Source organism: Habropoda laboriosa, unplaced genomic scaffold (genome assembly GCF_001263275.1).
Source record: "Habropoda laboriosa isolate 0110345459 unplaced genomic scaffold, ASM126327v1 scaffold203, whole genome shotgun sequence".
Taxonomy (NCBI): Eukaryota; Metazoa; Arthropoda; class Insecta; order Hymenoptera; family Apidae; genus Habropoda; species Habropoda laboriosa.
This window is the reverse complement of record NW_017100358.1, coordinates 1,519,337-1,533,991: the sequence shown is the minus strand read 5'-3', so window position 1 is coordinate 1,533,991 and position 14,655 is coordinate 1,519,337.

Genomic DNA, 14,655 nt, shown 5'->3' with positions numbered 1-14,655 from the left:
TTTGAAATGCACCACGTCGTGTCCCATGGCTTTCCACCCTATTTCATCCTATGTACACCGGTCTACGTGTTCACCTTACGTGTACGCTACAAAGGTAAAGAGCGAGTCAGCGAGCCGCGGCCATCGATTTCTGCACACCTCGGGAACGCATGCGCGGCCACAGCCAGCTCTCCTCCACTCGCGATCTCGGTGTCCTCGCTCCCTCTCCCGCCGTAGACCTTCCTTCCACGAACTACACCGTGCAATCAGCCGCTCCGGAATGAATTATTCGGGACCCGACAGTGTCTCCGATCGACGATTAGATTCAACCGAGGATTAAACTGTCAAACACGATCGTTACGATCTCACATAGATACCACTGTCCTCAGATTTCCAACGAAACCTCACTCCTCGCTCCAAAAGTTTGCTACCATTTGTCAAATTACATCAACGTCCAATCTACCGTCAATTTTTATTTACCGTACACCGTAATACATAGTAGCTCCGAGTAATTTATCGCTTCATTTTTAAGAGCACACCGAGCATAAAGTGTCCCGTAATTAAAAATTTCCCCTCGATTTACCGCGTCCCCTACCGCGAAAACATCCCAATTCAAACGGAAACGAGTCCCCGGATGAATGAAAATTCTAAACCAACCCGACCATCTGGAATCTGCATACGAAAGAGATTTCATCGACGGGGCTGAAAATTTCTCGCGACGCTTATTTAAACCAGGAAAGAGGGGAGGGCGTAGAGATATCTACCCCGTTTCGACTGGATAACAGTAGGGGAGAGTCGTGCAGTACCGGCCGCTCTAAGTTTTTGTACTATAACTTAGGCTAATGTTGGCAAAAATGAAATTTCCAAAAAGTACTTTGTAGTACGTAGGGGAGAGTCGTGCAGTACCGGCCGCTCTAAGTTTTTGTACTATAACTTGGGCTAATGTTGGCAAAAATGAAATTTCCAAAAAGTACTTTGTAGTACGAAGGGGACAAATCGTTTTTCTTAAATTTTCTCGTAAAGATAAATAATTGGTAGAAATAAAAAAGTTGTAATTTGCAGCGAACGAAAAATTGTCGTACAGTACCGGCCAGCTACTTAGTTAGTAGATTTGAAGGTCTAAGTAATAAATAATGTTAGTAAAAATCATTTAAAAATAGAATAGAACTTTCATTTAGGCACGTCTACAAATATCAGAGGTAAAGTGATCGATATTTTCTTGATCCGTACACTCCAGGTGAGCCCAATTGTTGCATTTGATGCACTGCACCCAATCTTCGTTGAAGGATTCTTTACAAATGATGCACTCAGTGACTTGTTCGTCAATACCTGGGTTCCTTCTTCGTGAGCTATCTTTTTTCTTACTTATCTCTTCTCGTAACTTCCTTCCTCTCTTGATTCTTTCATTTTTCTTTAGTATTTTCTCAGCTTTTCTTGCTTTTGCTTTCCATTTTTTCTTATTAGCCAGTTTCTTTTTTTCCCGAACATCTTCTATAAAAGATACCGATGTTAGAATTTCAGACTGTTGCGTCCGTCGTTTTCTCTGTGTTATCCTTGTTTTTGAAATATTATTTGCAGGACTGATGTTTAACAATTTTCATAAAATCAGAAGATACGCTTGCTCATTAACATTAAACGTCTTATTGTTAGATCTCTGGTAATACTGAAGAAAAAGAAACGTCGCCGGAATACGTTGCTCAGGGCTATAGTATTTATTTGTTTATCCGTCAATAGTGCACTCAACTAACAGTATAAGCGAGATCTAGCTTTGGCCGGTACTGCACGACTCTCCCCTAATCCCTTTTCTCCGCTGTTCGCCAGTTCCCATTATCTGGCCATCTTTATTCACCCTCGTAGCGCGGGAGGATCGAGTGATCGCGAAGTAGCGGAGGAGGTGGGAGCTGTCCGTAGAGGGAATAGGTTCAAGCGAGTTTTACGAACGCGCACAAATCTCCTCATCAGGCTCCCGGTAGGATCCGTAGGGGCCTGGAAATTGTAGGGCGGGTTTCCACGTTGCTCGATCGCAGGAGGAAGAGGAGAATGTGGGAGGAGGAGGGTGGTGGGCACACAAATGAGGCAGCTTGATTCCAATTATTCAGTAAATTAAATACGGCGGGGGTTGGTCTTTACGGGCGTTCCCGTGAGTTCCAGCGTTATTGTACGGAAGGGTGGATTTCACGATGGGGTGGTGCAGCGTACGGAGGAAGGGTGGAGAAAGGGTTGAAACCACACGATACCGTTGTATCGTATCGCCGTGGCTCCACGTTCCCCCTATGTTATCTATAGTTAATACCCTCTTTCGGGGGCGGACGAACAGCAGATCCGTGACATTTTCGTACAGGGTGAACGGCGAAACAACCAGCCTGCTCCCTCTGATAGGGGCTTCGGTACATGTAAACCCCCAGTCACGAGGCTTTAAAGTTAAATGCTACCTCTCCTCGCGGCCCGGAAACTGCCTTCCTTCCTATAAGAGTTCCGACGAATAAGCGTGTTTTAAAAGAAACTGTTGTAGGGTTTGTTAACCCTTTCGCTGTACACTTTTAAAGTTTTGTTTTTTGGTCGCATTTGAAATTTGTTTTATTTAATTAACGTGAAAGAGTGCGGAGGAGAAAATTGAGGCTCGAGGTAATACGGAAGTGCGCCAAAAGGCTCGAATAGCGAACAAATTTCCAAAGCTCATATATTCAGGCGTCGATAGCGGAGAAAGGGTTAAGGTAGCTTGCGCCTAAATTGGGAAACAATTTAAATTTTGCACGTTGGAACTTTTTAACGATGCCGAGTGTATATAGTGGCTATCGTTTCAGCTTTTACTAACGACGCGGATGTCACGCGAACGGTGGAAAAAAGCTTGGACTGAAACCGTTGGTTCTCCTTAACGTTCTTACGATACACGGTGCCAGCTCGTTAAGCAAACGTTTCATTAATGGCCTACATGTAGAACGTTGACCGGGAATGCACGGTGAAAAGTCGAACGTGTCTGTTGAGCTGCGTCGACGTTGTACAGGGTGGGCCGGGTAAAAATTGCCTAATTATCTTCTTCAACTACGACGATAGCAGAAAATTTTCACACGTAACTTAAATTGTCTCGGAGGATGAATAAGATGGAAGAAGAAATTCACGTTTGTTTAAAAATTTCCGTCGCATAAGGTTCGTAACGTTCCTACACAAAGTGTTACCAAACTGCAGACGTGTCTGCGACGACGTTCGCCAGTTTCTTTCTACTCGAACGAGCACGCAGCGCTGACGTCTCTGTTCGATTATACAGAAGTTTCTTGGATCACCGGTTAGCGGCTTTAATTCGTATTTTCTTTGGGGACTGCGCTTCGTCTTTTACGACCGCGTATTTCTCCTCCCTATCTTACGGTTAGAGACCAGCCGAGTTTTCCCTCTCCCCTTCCGCCCCTCCCGCGTCTATTTTCTTCGCTCTTCTTCTCTCCGTCCTCCTCTCGCTCTCTCCTTCGTCTCCTCGTTTTTTCTCTCCCTCGATTCCGTTCAACGCTCCACCTTCTTATCCGCGACGCCCTTTTTTCGATTCCACCCGAGTTCTCTCCCCGTCTCGATCCCCTACTCCGCACGATTCCACGGTCAGGTATATCTCGACGGAGGTGAGGTCGGCTCCGGTGGATGGAAGGGGTTGAAAGAGTGGAACGAGATAGGAATACGAGAGACCGGGATGTTCTTTTGGGAAGATTCAACGAGCACCGAGAGAAACGTCGTTTCTGCTATTTGCCGGCTGGATCTCCGATTCTCCTCCGTTGTCTGCGGAGCGAGGAGAGAACGAGGGCGTATTTGCAGATGCATATCGTTAATGGTTACCCCGGAGGAACATCCTCGAGTTATTGCTTTCGCCGAGATTAGAACTCGCAAAGTGGATTAAGGGAGCAACGGTGGAGTGTAGTACGCGAAACACTGCGTCTCCCTCGCGAAATTCGCGAAATCCTCGAATTTACTGCGATAGTAAAAAGAAATTATGGTTAGATCTACTTTCCGTGGAAATAGAATTTATTAGCCAACACGGGTAAAAGAAACGGCGAATATTCGTTTGAGCGAGAAAATAAAAGGAATAGATATTTAGGTCTTGAGGAAATATTCTTAAATTGCTTGGAAATGTTTCTATTCCCCTTGGTGTAGCATCCTTGTTGAGGAAACCGCGGGGAGATGATTGCGCTTGAGAGGCAGAGGAAGCAAGGCGGGGCCGATAGTTGTAAAATATGATCTATATACGTAGAAACGGAGACAGTATTCAGGGAGCCATGTCCGGAGGGTGTGTTTACCGTCCTAAGTTTCCAGATGTAATTGTATTCACGTGGTATCGAGTCCATCGTGCTCGAGGGGGACGCGATCATCGGTGTCGGGGTGAGTAGGCGGGAAAGAAAGAAGTTTATAATCCATAACGTTTCCGGTTTGCCGACACTGGCTGAGAAATAAAGGCCTGGAGAAAGGGAGACCGCGTCTTATTCCTCTGGGGCGAAGAGTAAACAGCGATGGCTGCGTGGCGCTCTGAATAACACTTGCAAAATGAACACTTTTCTTTGTGCTCTGAAATTTTCCAAGTGTTCAATCTTAAATTAGAAAATTCTGAAAATTTGAAACTCTTCAGAGTGCAGAGTATTTAAATTAAAAATCAGTCACGGAAATCTACCTTCCAAAGTTGGACAATATTTGCAAAATTAACCCTTTTTCTTATCTCTGGAAATTTTCCAAGTGTTCAATTTTAAATTAGAAAATTCCGAAAATTGTGAACGCTTCAGATTGCACGGTATTTAAGTGAAAAATCGGCAATCGAAATGAAAGTTTGAAAGTTAAGGCGTTCGTAGTCCCCAGGTGAGCGGACTCCATTAAAAATGGTCCCCGAGTCACGTGAAATGTTCACCAAGATTTCTGTAGCTGGTCGAGCGATAAACACTCAGATTATCTGCGTTCTGGCTATGTCCACGGATAGGCTCTCGAGGAGGAGACGCGTTGCATTCCAGTGGACGAGCCAGGTTGTACGTAGGTATACACCAACACGAACGAGTCGTGACACTCACGAACTTGGCACCATCGTATATTCGAAAAAATATCTCCGAGGGTTGTACGCTTATATCGGTTGTTATACGCCCACAAACCGACCTACGTGTACGTGAGAGCGCTTCTTGCGTTAAAATACGCGCTGTGCCGCAGATAAGACGAGATTTTGGTAGGCTGGCTTGGTCATCGAGAACCTGATTCATTGGTTGTCGCATGCTTCTTTTTTTCGTGAGATCCTTTGGTTAAGGGATTTACTTTATCCCAAAGCAACTGTCCACTCGAGATTTTCCTTATATTTTTCTAACCTCTCGTCCTGTACACTTTCAGTTTACTCAACGAATTAACCCCTTGCCTTACGATTTTTCTGTGGCTATATTTGCTTGAATAACGCGTTAAACGAAGACGATTATGGCATTACATACAGAGCGTGTTTACCGTAATATGTGAGTGTAATTTCAGTGATGGATTCAGCACACAAAAATAATAAAAAAATTAGGTTTTATCTAACCTTTTCTCCGAGCTATAAGCGTTTTCGTCTTGTTCCAATTGTTCACCTGTCTTCGCTAAATTTTCTCGAAGTAATCGCCTTCAGTTCGAGTATAATTTGTCAGAAAAATCGCTGAAATAGAGAAACGTGAATTTTTATCATTTCATTCATTAATATGAACTTTTTTGAACACTTTTGTATGCTGAATCCATCCACCCTGTAGCAAAGAAAAGTTCTATCCAGGTTCCTTGCAAATCTGCAAAGTCTCAAAAAATTCGAAATTTTTACACTGTTCCATGCAGTTTCATTTACTCAAGCAATTAACCGTGTCTTCCCTCGGTTTGTGGAACGAGTTAACAAAGTGTTCACGTGCTCGTAGATATTTGATCAGCATAGGACATAGGACAGATTTGATTACCAAATGATAACGAAACAACGTTAAAAATTTCTCCGTTTAATAATGCCAACCTGTAGAATAAAAGCACAGGAACGGAGCCAGTTAGAGAAGACATACACAGAGATTCCCGAGGAAATTTACGACGGATCGAGAGTTTAAAAATCGAGGATTCGTTAGATGTTGGTTGCAAAAGGAAACGAGGTTGCAGAACACAGGCTGACGACCACACACGTAGCATCTGATCCTCGGGTCCCGGGCGTTTCCATACTTTTATCACCGACGGCCTCTCGGATTTTTCGAATATTCCATCAACGTACGGAAGTCGTATATTACGAGCCGAGAATGTACGCGCTACGAAGGTTCAGAGCGTGCCTCGCATGCTACCGATTACTTTTTTCCTCGCCCTTTCGTCCTGGCCAGGGTTAAACGAGCAACCCGGAGGAATTCTTGTTGCCCTTCCCGCCACCCAAGCCCTACCTCCTTCCCGTTTCTACCTCCCTCTCGAACCGGATTCTTCCTCTCCTTTCTCGGTTTTCGTCTACCTGAATTTTAATGCCGAATCGACGCGTTTCTGCTCAACTTTTTTCCACCTCTCCGCCGTCTCTTCTCGTCTTTTTTCGGGGATTTCGCGTCGCGAGCCAATATGGCGGACTGTAGCCCGAGGAATTAACTCGTGACGCTTTGTTCTTGTGGTAGAGACTGAAATTTTGGATTAGAAGAAGGTTAATCAAGCGTCACAATTTTTGTGATAGAACGGTATTATCTATTGCAATGCATCGTACAAAATGCACACAAAATTTCACACGGAAGATTAGTTTACGTTTCTCTCCTACCACTTGTGCTTACTATAAATCAGTTTCATTTATAAGTTAATCCTGTATAATATGCTATTTTTAAAGAAAATCTGCGGTTTCTTTCAATTTCACGCGTGTCCATAGAGATAGGTAGGGTGAGTCCGGACCACTTTTTGGACAAAAATCGTAACATCGCTGTTTTTTCAGATTTTTGTTGTTGTGGGCAAATTGAAGCGTTGCCCAGGTAATTTAGAGTACACATAAATTATACCTATACAAGAAATGTCCGTAAATCTAAAAATATAGATATTAAGAATGCAAATGAAAGTAATTCGAAGGATAGCGAACGTGTTAAACTTCGCTGAAAACGACGAACAAGTGAAGAAATGATTTATTGTTTAACATTATCAAAGTGATATATTTTTTCGTTCCATCGAGTATCTAAGTAGTAATTGGTCTTCTTATCAGAACCAATTGATGGACAAATTGGTGTGCCCAATTAGCTCGGCCTTCGAGAGGCAATGAAGCAAGAGGATGTAATTAGGGCAACATGTCAAGAGGTCTGTCACGGTGATCCGGTAAATTGGTCCATTCGGACCAAAAGTGTCCAGCCTCTTTTATGTCCGCTCGATTGTCATCGTCATCGTGGAAAGCAAACGAGAAGCTCGAAGATTAGACGATGATCTCATTCGAGATGCTCCCTCGACGAGTTCGAGGGGCGGGAGGGAAGAAGCTTCCTGACTCTCTGACTAATCTCGATGGCAAAAGGGGTTGTCGAGTCTAAGTAAACCGAAAGGGGAGATCGATATTGTGGCAAAGACGCCAGGCGCCGCCTACTGTCTCGGCGGAATATTCGATTTATGAAGTCACGCAGAAAGATGATTGCTTCCGACGACGATGTCATAGGGGCTGGAATTAAATGGCAGAGTTGCTTTCTTCACTATGCTCGAGGATGTGTCTTTGTTGTATAGCTACGTCTTTTTGTCGTATTAACCCTTTGCTTTGTAACGACGAGTCATACTCGTGGTGGCGATTGTGGCCAAGAGGTGACGAAAGATGAGTTGTCTTTCTATTAACAATTTATAACGCCATGGGACTTGGAAGTTACCTGTGCGATTTTTAGAAAGGAAATTTGTTTGTTTATTGGTACGTTATTATTGCCAGATCATTTCTTTACGATGATTATTGATTCTTGTTTCTTCCATCGAAATGTGAAATTGCAATCAACCGTAATTCTTCTCACGAATGGAGAAGAATCGGGTTATAAAGGGTTAAATTTGTATTCTCGGTCCAATTTCAGCTTAGATTCAATACTGACGACTATCAAATACGAATTCTGTACAATATTTCTTTTTTTTAATTTGACACTATTAAATATTAGATACATAGCATACATAGCGATTAAAAAATCGTAAAGAAGTAACACAAAGTAAATGTTCAGAAACCATATCCTGTCGTCGGACGACCATCTTGCAGCTTCAAATAACAGACCCAAAGTATTTTTGTAACTTACAATGAACGAAGTGTCTTCTGCAAAAATTTCAAACATCACTTTACACACTATTTTTTGCAATTTTCAAAAATGGATCTTCTAAATCACCATCAATCGTAGTTACTATTTAAAAATTCTCAAGATGCGTCAATTGCAAAGATTTTACTATCCAATTTATCTCGAATCTACCGTTTCTCTCGAAGACACGACGATAAACCTTAAACAAAGCACACGTTGAAACTTTCCGTCGGCGTCGCACAAGAGGACGTCTGTTCCGCCGGGAAAATTTCCCAGAATCCATGGAACGCTCTGAATATCCCCCTCGAAGGTCAAACGAACAATCGAAACGGACCGGAATGTCGGTGGAATTTTTTTCCTCCCGCAGAAGGCCTCCTTCCGTCAATACTCCAATTTTTTTTCCCGCCGTCGAACATCAGCCGGGACTAATAGAGATCCAAGGCCGTGTCGTAACGATCTCCTTTGATTTTTTTCCCTTCCGTGTTCCTGTGAACACCTTATGCTCTCGGAGACGAGGTCTCCTCAGTTTTCGTCTCGTCTCCACGCCGAGCTGACACGATTCCACGATCGATCCACGGGAGAATTCGGTACGAAGTGACGGATCCTTGGATCTAGCGCGCGATCCGACGGGAAGACTCGACGCCATCTTACTTTCCTCGCGCTCGCCCGACTCGCTACGATGGCGATTCAACTCGAGGTAAATTGTACTTGGATATCTCGTGGGAATAAAGTGGTATTCGAGTCGCGTTCTTAATGCGTTCGGTTTCTGTTTAAAAACAAATTAAGGACGTTAAGAATGTCTGGAAGAGAGTGCTTTTTTTCCACTTTTCGAGTTAATTTTTATGCAATACGCCAGGCGTAAATTTTTTCCTCGCTCTGTCAAATGTGTTTCTTGCTTGACCGGAGGTTTTTTGCGCGTTGCAACAATATTTGAAGGAAACTGTAATTAAGGGGAATTAAGATAACGACTGCATTACCTCACCCTCGTTAGTTTTATGTGAACTTTCGCTTGAAAGCGACGCGTTCGATGCACGTACCACGGGGCGAAGATAAATCGAAGGTGGCAATTCATCGGACGAGCATCCATTCACTTGGAATTATCCATAATGCTCGTTTCAGTTGATTCCTCAATAAAATTTACAAGAATTCTCCTCTCGGAGCGAGTCTCTCCTTTTGCTTTATAATACGCATAAAAATTGTACGAGCTCCCCTTAATCACTTATTGATAGACTGCCATGCTGGAATAATCCACACATCGTACACGATCAGTTAACTTAATTACTTTGCGCTCGTTTTATCAACACGCTCGCTACCGGCGTCACATTATGTCGTCATTATAATAGATCGCTGTTATTTGTGTAATAGATTATATAAAATGCACTGTTTGCGCATTTAATACGTATTTACATTTACATAACTGCAGGTATGCATTGCATTATTGAAACTGATCAAAATATAGATATTAAAAATGTGTGAAAAAGTAATACGAAGAATAGCAAACGGAAGTAATTACGAGAACACAAAAAATTGAAAAAGAAAAGCAAGGAAAAAATGGAAAGAAGTTTAACAGATAGATAGATAAGAATAAGAATAATAAAAGAAATAAGTTAAATTAAACGAATTTAATGGAATAAGACAAAAAGCAGTGAACGAGGCGAATGAATGGAGTAACTCAGCAATGTTCAAAAACCAACTTCAAAGTTCTTCACTGTGAAGCCAAAACAAAGAATACACGCAAATTACTAAATGTAATCTACTGAATTTATTTCTTCGATTAAAACCAAAGATACAAAGTTCTACCACATCATACGAATTTTCGTTCTGATTCGAAGGGCCTTCGTAGATCTCCCTGATTTATCATCTACCTTACACACTTCAGTTTCTAGTTCAAGGCTCAGAATAGACGAGAGCCCCGCAATCATTGCCACGATCAGGGTGCAGTTAGACTGTATTGCGCGTTCGCTGGTTGATAACATTATGGCAGAAGTTGGCTAGCTAGTCGGTTACATCGGAGCCGCTCGTGAACACGTTTGCATACGTTTGCCGAACCGCGGTTTACGAGGTGTCGTCGCTCATCGCGTTACGCCGTTAGCCCGGTGTCGCTAATAAACCCGCTTAACCGAACGCGAATATGTCGCGTTATCGACGAGACATTACGTCCACGTTAACAGCACTGTTGGCCGCGTTAATCTGTCGTTGACTAGCCTCCTTTTCCGACTGTTTCGCCGACCCTGCACCTACCATCGGTTTCCCGAATTACGTTAGATTTTTAGTAGCTTAAGAATTATTTATCGAACACTAATGCACGCAAAAACAAAAACGAATCGCAACACACACTCATCACGCGGGTCCATACGGAACACGAAAAAGCTTAACCTTTTGCAGTCCAAATAGTCGAGTTAGTCCGCACTCATTCGACTACTGTGGGGCAGTACCGTATAGTTTCCCTTTATTCCAATATCTCAGCGTAATATTAGTTGTAAAATATTAAATTTCAGTATAATATTAATGCATAAAAAATGATTTCTATCGTTTGTAATTTATCATTGTACGATATCTGAAGGCAAAATTTTGTACGTCGAGTCAGACTCGACATAGGACTTCAAAGGATTGAGATTAAGAGAAATCATAGCGGTCCAGATATCGTTCCAATAGATTATTCTAAGGAATTTCGTACGACAATATCGTTAAAACGATATTAGAAACGTAACACTGTGTCGTTTGTTTCAGGTTTCCCCATGTGGCGGAGAAGAATCATCGCTGTTCGTTCACCGCCCCACCTGCAGCCTATCAAAGGTGAGTGCGTACGATCAAGCATAATTTACAACTGGTTTACCATCTCGGGGAGAAAGAGAGGAACGATACTTAATTGCAACGGAACCAGTCGAATACTCTTTAACGAACCCAGTCTCGACTAAAACGATCCTCTCTCTAACGAATGAAAAACACACCTCCGCGATTAAACCGGATAAATCGGCATTCGGTAATTGCCGTTATACAATTGGCTGTACAATTAATTACCAGGATATGTGGCCTGTTCTCACCTTCGATCATTTTCAAATCGATTAATCAGGAAGCTACTCTGTGCGTCGGTCGCGTGATGGCATCGAGAGTCGTGATTATGGCGATTTTTGCACTATGGATTCTGTTCCCGTTGCGTACGGTGCGCCACTCATTAAACGCAAATTTGTCGACGTGGTTTCGTCGTAAATCTGTTTCGACGTAAACGCACTGCTTGCCCGAGCCGTGCATTACGTCGTCCCGACATGATTAATACGCGTATCGTAAAATTCTAGCGGCGTGCTCGCGCGACGACAGCGCGAGCCGCCGCCGCGCCGCCTCTATTTCGCTTCTTCGTCTTCCGACGGTGTAAGAATCGGCCGCGGAACGATAATGGAGGCTCGAAGATCGCTTCAGTTCCATGTAATTTATTGCACGAGCTTTCGAGATACGTGGTTGTATATCGTTCGAGGAGATGTGTAATTAGAAATTCGATCGTTTTAATTGGAGCGAAATTTAGTTTATACCTAGGAAGTCTCAGATAGTAAATAACTTTAATGGCACGGTTTGAAAATGATTTTCTGAAGCAGTGGGTAACTAGATCTCGCGTTACAGAGGGAAACGTGGTAAAGTGGCTGGAAAGTATCGCAATTTACTGGAAAGCGCGTCCGGCGAGAGCTGCAAACGCGAGGATTCGTCAGTCTCTCCTGGCAATTATGGTAATTTAGAGGCGGGGAACTCGTGTGCAGAGAAATTTCGATAGTTATATTTCAATTGAAGTTTTAAATTTTTGAAAATTTATATAAAAAGAAGAGGGATTTTGTAGATAAATCGAAGGGAGAGATCGTGAAAGCAACGATCGGCGTTCCCTGGCAATTATGGTAGTTTAAAAGCAAGGAACACGCGTGCAGAGAAACTTCGATAATAACATTTCAATCGAAGTTTTAAATTTTCTAAAATTGATATAAAAAGAAGGGGGATTTTCGTGAAATTTGCATAAAAAGAAGAGGGATTCTGTAGATAGGTAGAGAAGGGAGAGATCGTGAAAGCAACGGTAATTCAGAAGCAAGGAGCGCGTATGCAGAGAAACTCGAAGTTTCGCGAAATTGATACAAAAGGAATAGGGATTTTGTAGATAAATAAAAGGGAGAGATCGTAAAGGTAATCGGTTGGAGAAGGTTGAATCGAAAGCCCACGCGCGGCACTCGCGGTTTCAGCAAACTTCGTCGAGACGTTTCTCTTATTCTCTCTTAGCTTGGCGTTTATTAAAGCTGCACTTTACTAGCCGTGACTAACGACGGATATTAACAGGATATTCACACGTGGCTCGACCGATGCCGCTATGACATTTACGCGTTAATTCGACTGATACACGCACGACCCTTTCTCGCTCTCTTCCTTCTCTTCCTCGGTTCACATCTCGCGACATTCTCACGTTAGCTCCTTCAATTTTTACGTGTTTGCGTTCGAAAGAAACCGTGAAAATTTACCGCGAAGTTTAATTGATAAAATTCTCTCCCGAACATTCTCCCATCTTACTTTCTTTTTCTTCTCTCTTTTTTTAACGTGTTCGACGTTTGTTTCCCTTTCTTTTTTTATCGAGATTCGACTGTAAAGATCAGCCGTGTTCGGAGTTAAAAATAAAAGAGAGGAGCAGAGTTGCACAGGCGGTTCGTTTTTAAGCATTTATGTGGATTCAGAGGAAGACTCGTCCCCTTCGTGGCCGAAGGAGTGGAACAAACAGGTCCGCAAAATCGAACACATGTGCCTACCCGTAAATTTGCAAGGGACACACCTTGAAGGGTTTAGGGTTCCAAATAAGGGCTGCTGGAATATGGTATTAGTCAGTGCGTTATGTTCTCCGCTGGCGTCAGGTTGTGTCTCACTACTGCCGGGATTTCACCAGCTATTCTCACCTCCGTGTCGCCGTATTCCATCGATCGAAATCCGAATTCTCTACGTGAATAAAACTTCGTATTCGCGCAAGTGACATCGAACGAGTTTCTGTGCAATTTTCGTATACCCTTAAAAACAAACAACAAGACACGGGAGAACGATGTCTCAGGATGGAAAAAACGGTGGCAAAGGTAAAGAGCATTATGCATCTCATTATTTAAGAAATCGTAATTGGTAATGTTAATTCTGACCTTGCTGTCACGATGGAACTTGGATGGCCGATGTCTGATTTGCAATTCGATATTTTTCTATCGAGACAATGAAAAATAATGGTTTTTTTCACAGCACCCAAAGGTTGAGGCTAATTTTCTTAAGAATCGTGCTTCGTAGAAATGGTAGAACGTCGATTCTCTGGATAAATATTTGTTTACCCCTTGAATCAACGACGATCAACGCGTAGATCGTAATATCATCGAGGCGGCTGGAAAGTATCGTGATAAGCTGACGTGGTTTATTTATAGCCAGTCGTATCTTTTTCCCAGGATCGATCCTGGATTCGTTAAATTAATCCGAAATCTCTATGACACTATGACACGTCGCTATGACACGTCGACGGTGTTACATGCTTCGCGAAATCGAACGCGTTCTCTCGCGAGATCTACTCTCGCGGTGAGAAAACCCCCTTAGACGGGCAACCGTGTTGTGCTCGTCGTCGATTTTCGCAATTATCCGGATTCTCGGACGTTAATGCGAGGATAATGAAAGAAAAATTGACGCAATCCACTTGTTTACCTCGTAGCAAGGTTCCAGGGAGTACACGGTGGATCGTGATTGCAAAACTACTGATTTGTTGCATGCGTTGCATCGTAAAACCGGCGGAGAAAAAAAATCCGCCGGCCGCTCGCTGCCTTCCGATATTTACGAGCGAACGTGTGCGCGATTGTATAAAATCCCGTGTTTCGTGCACGCCGCAAATTACATTTTTCCTTGAAGAGCCAATGGAACCCTTTGTATCGTCTGCTATTCGAAGAACCTCGCTATTAATGCCTTTGTTCAAAGGATATTTTTGATTCTGTACACACTGGACTTGACAATTTTCTCTCTTTCGAAATTTTCTTTGAGTAAGCAGCATCCTTCACCTCCAAATTCCAATTTAAACTTAAAGTCGAGTTTCCACGGATCGTGGGATAGAGAAATCAGAAAAGCTGAGCAATTTGGACCAAAATTTCTGCGCATAGAGACACTGAAAATACTATACTCTATGCAAGGCAAGGATCCTTGATCTCAAAGTTCCAATTCAAACGTAAAGGCGAGTTTCCACGGATCGTGGACAGAGTACTTTGGACCAAAATTTTCTGTGCACAGAAGCAATGAAAATACCATATTCAAAACAAGGCAAGCACGGATGGCGATCATAGAAATCAGAAAATCTGAGCACTGTGGACCAAATTTCCTGTGCACACAGGCACTGAAAACACTGTACACTCGATGTCGAAGAATTCCAAGGCAAGCGCAGGGTCGGGTTTCCACGGACGGTGAGCAGAGAAATCAGAAAAGCGGAGCAACACGGACTGCTCCGCAG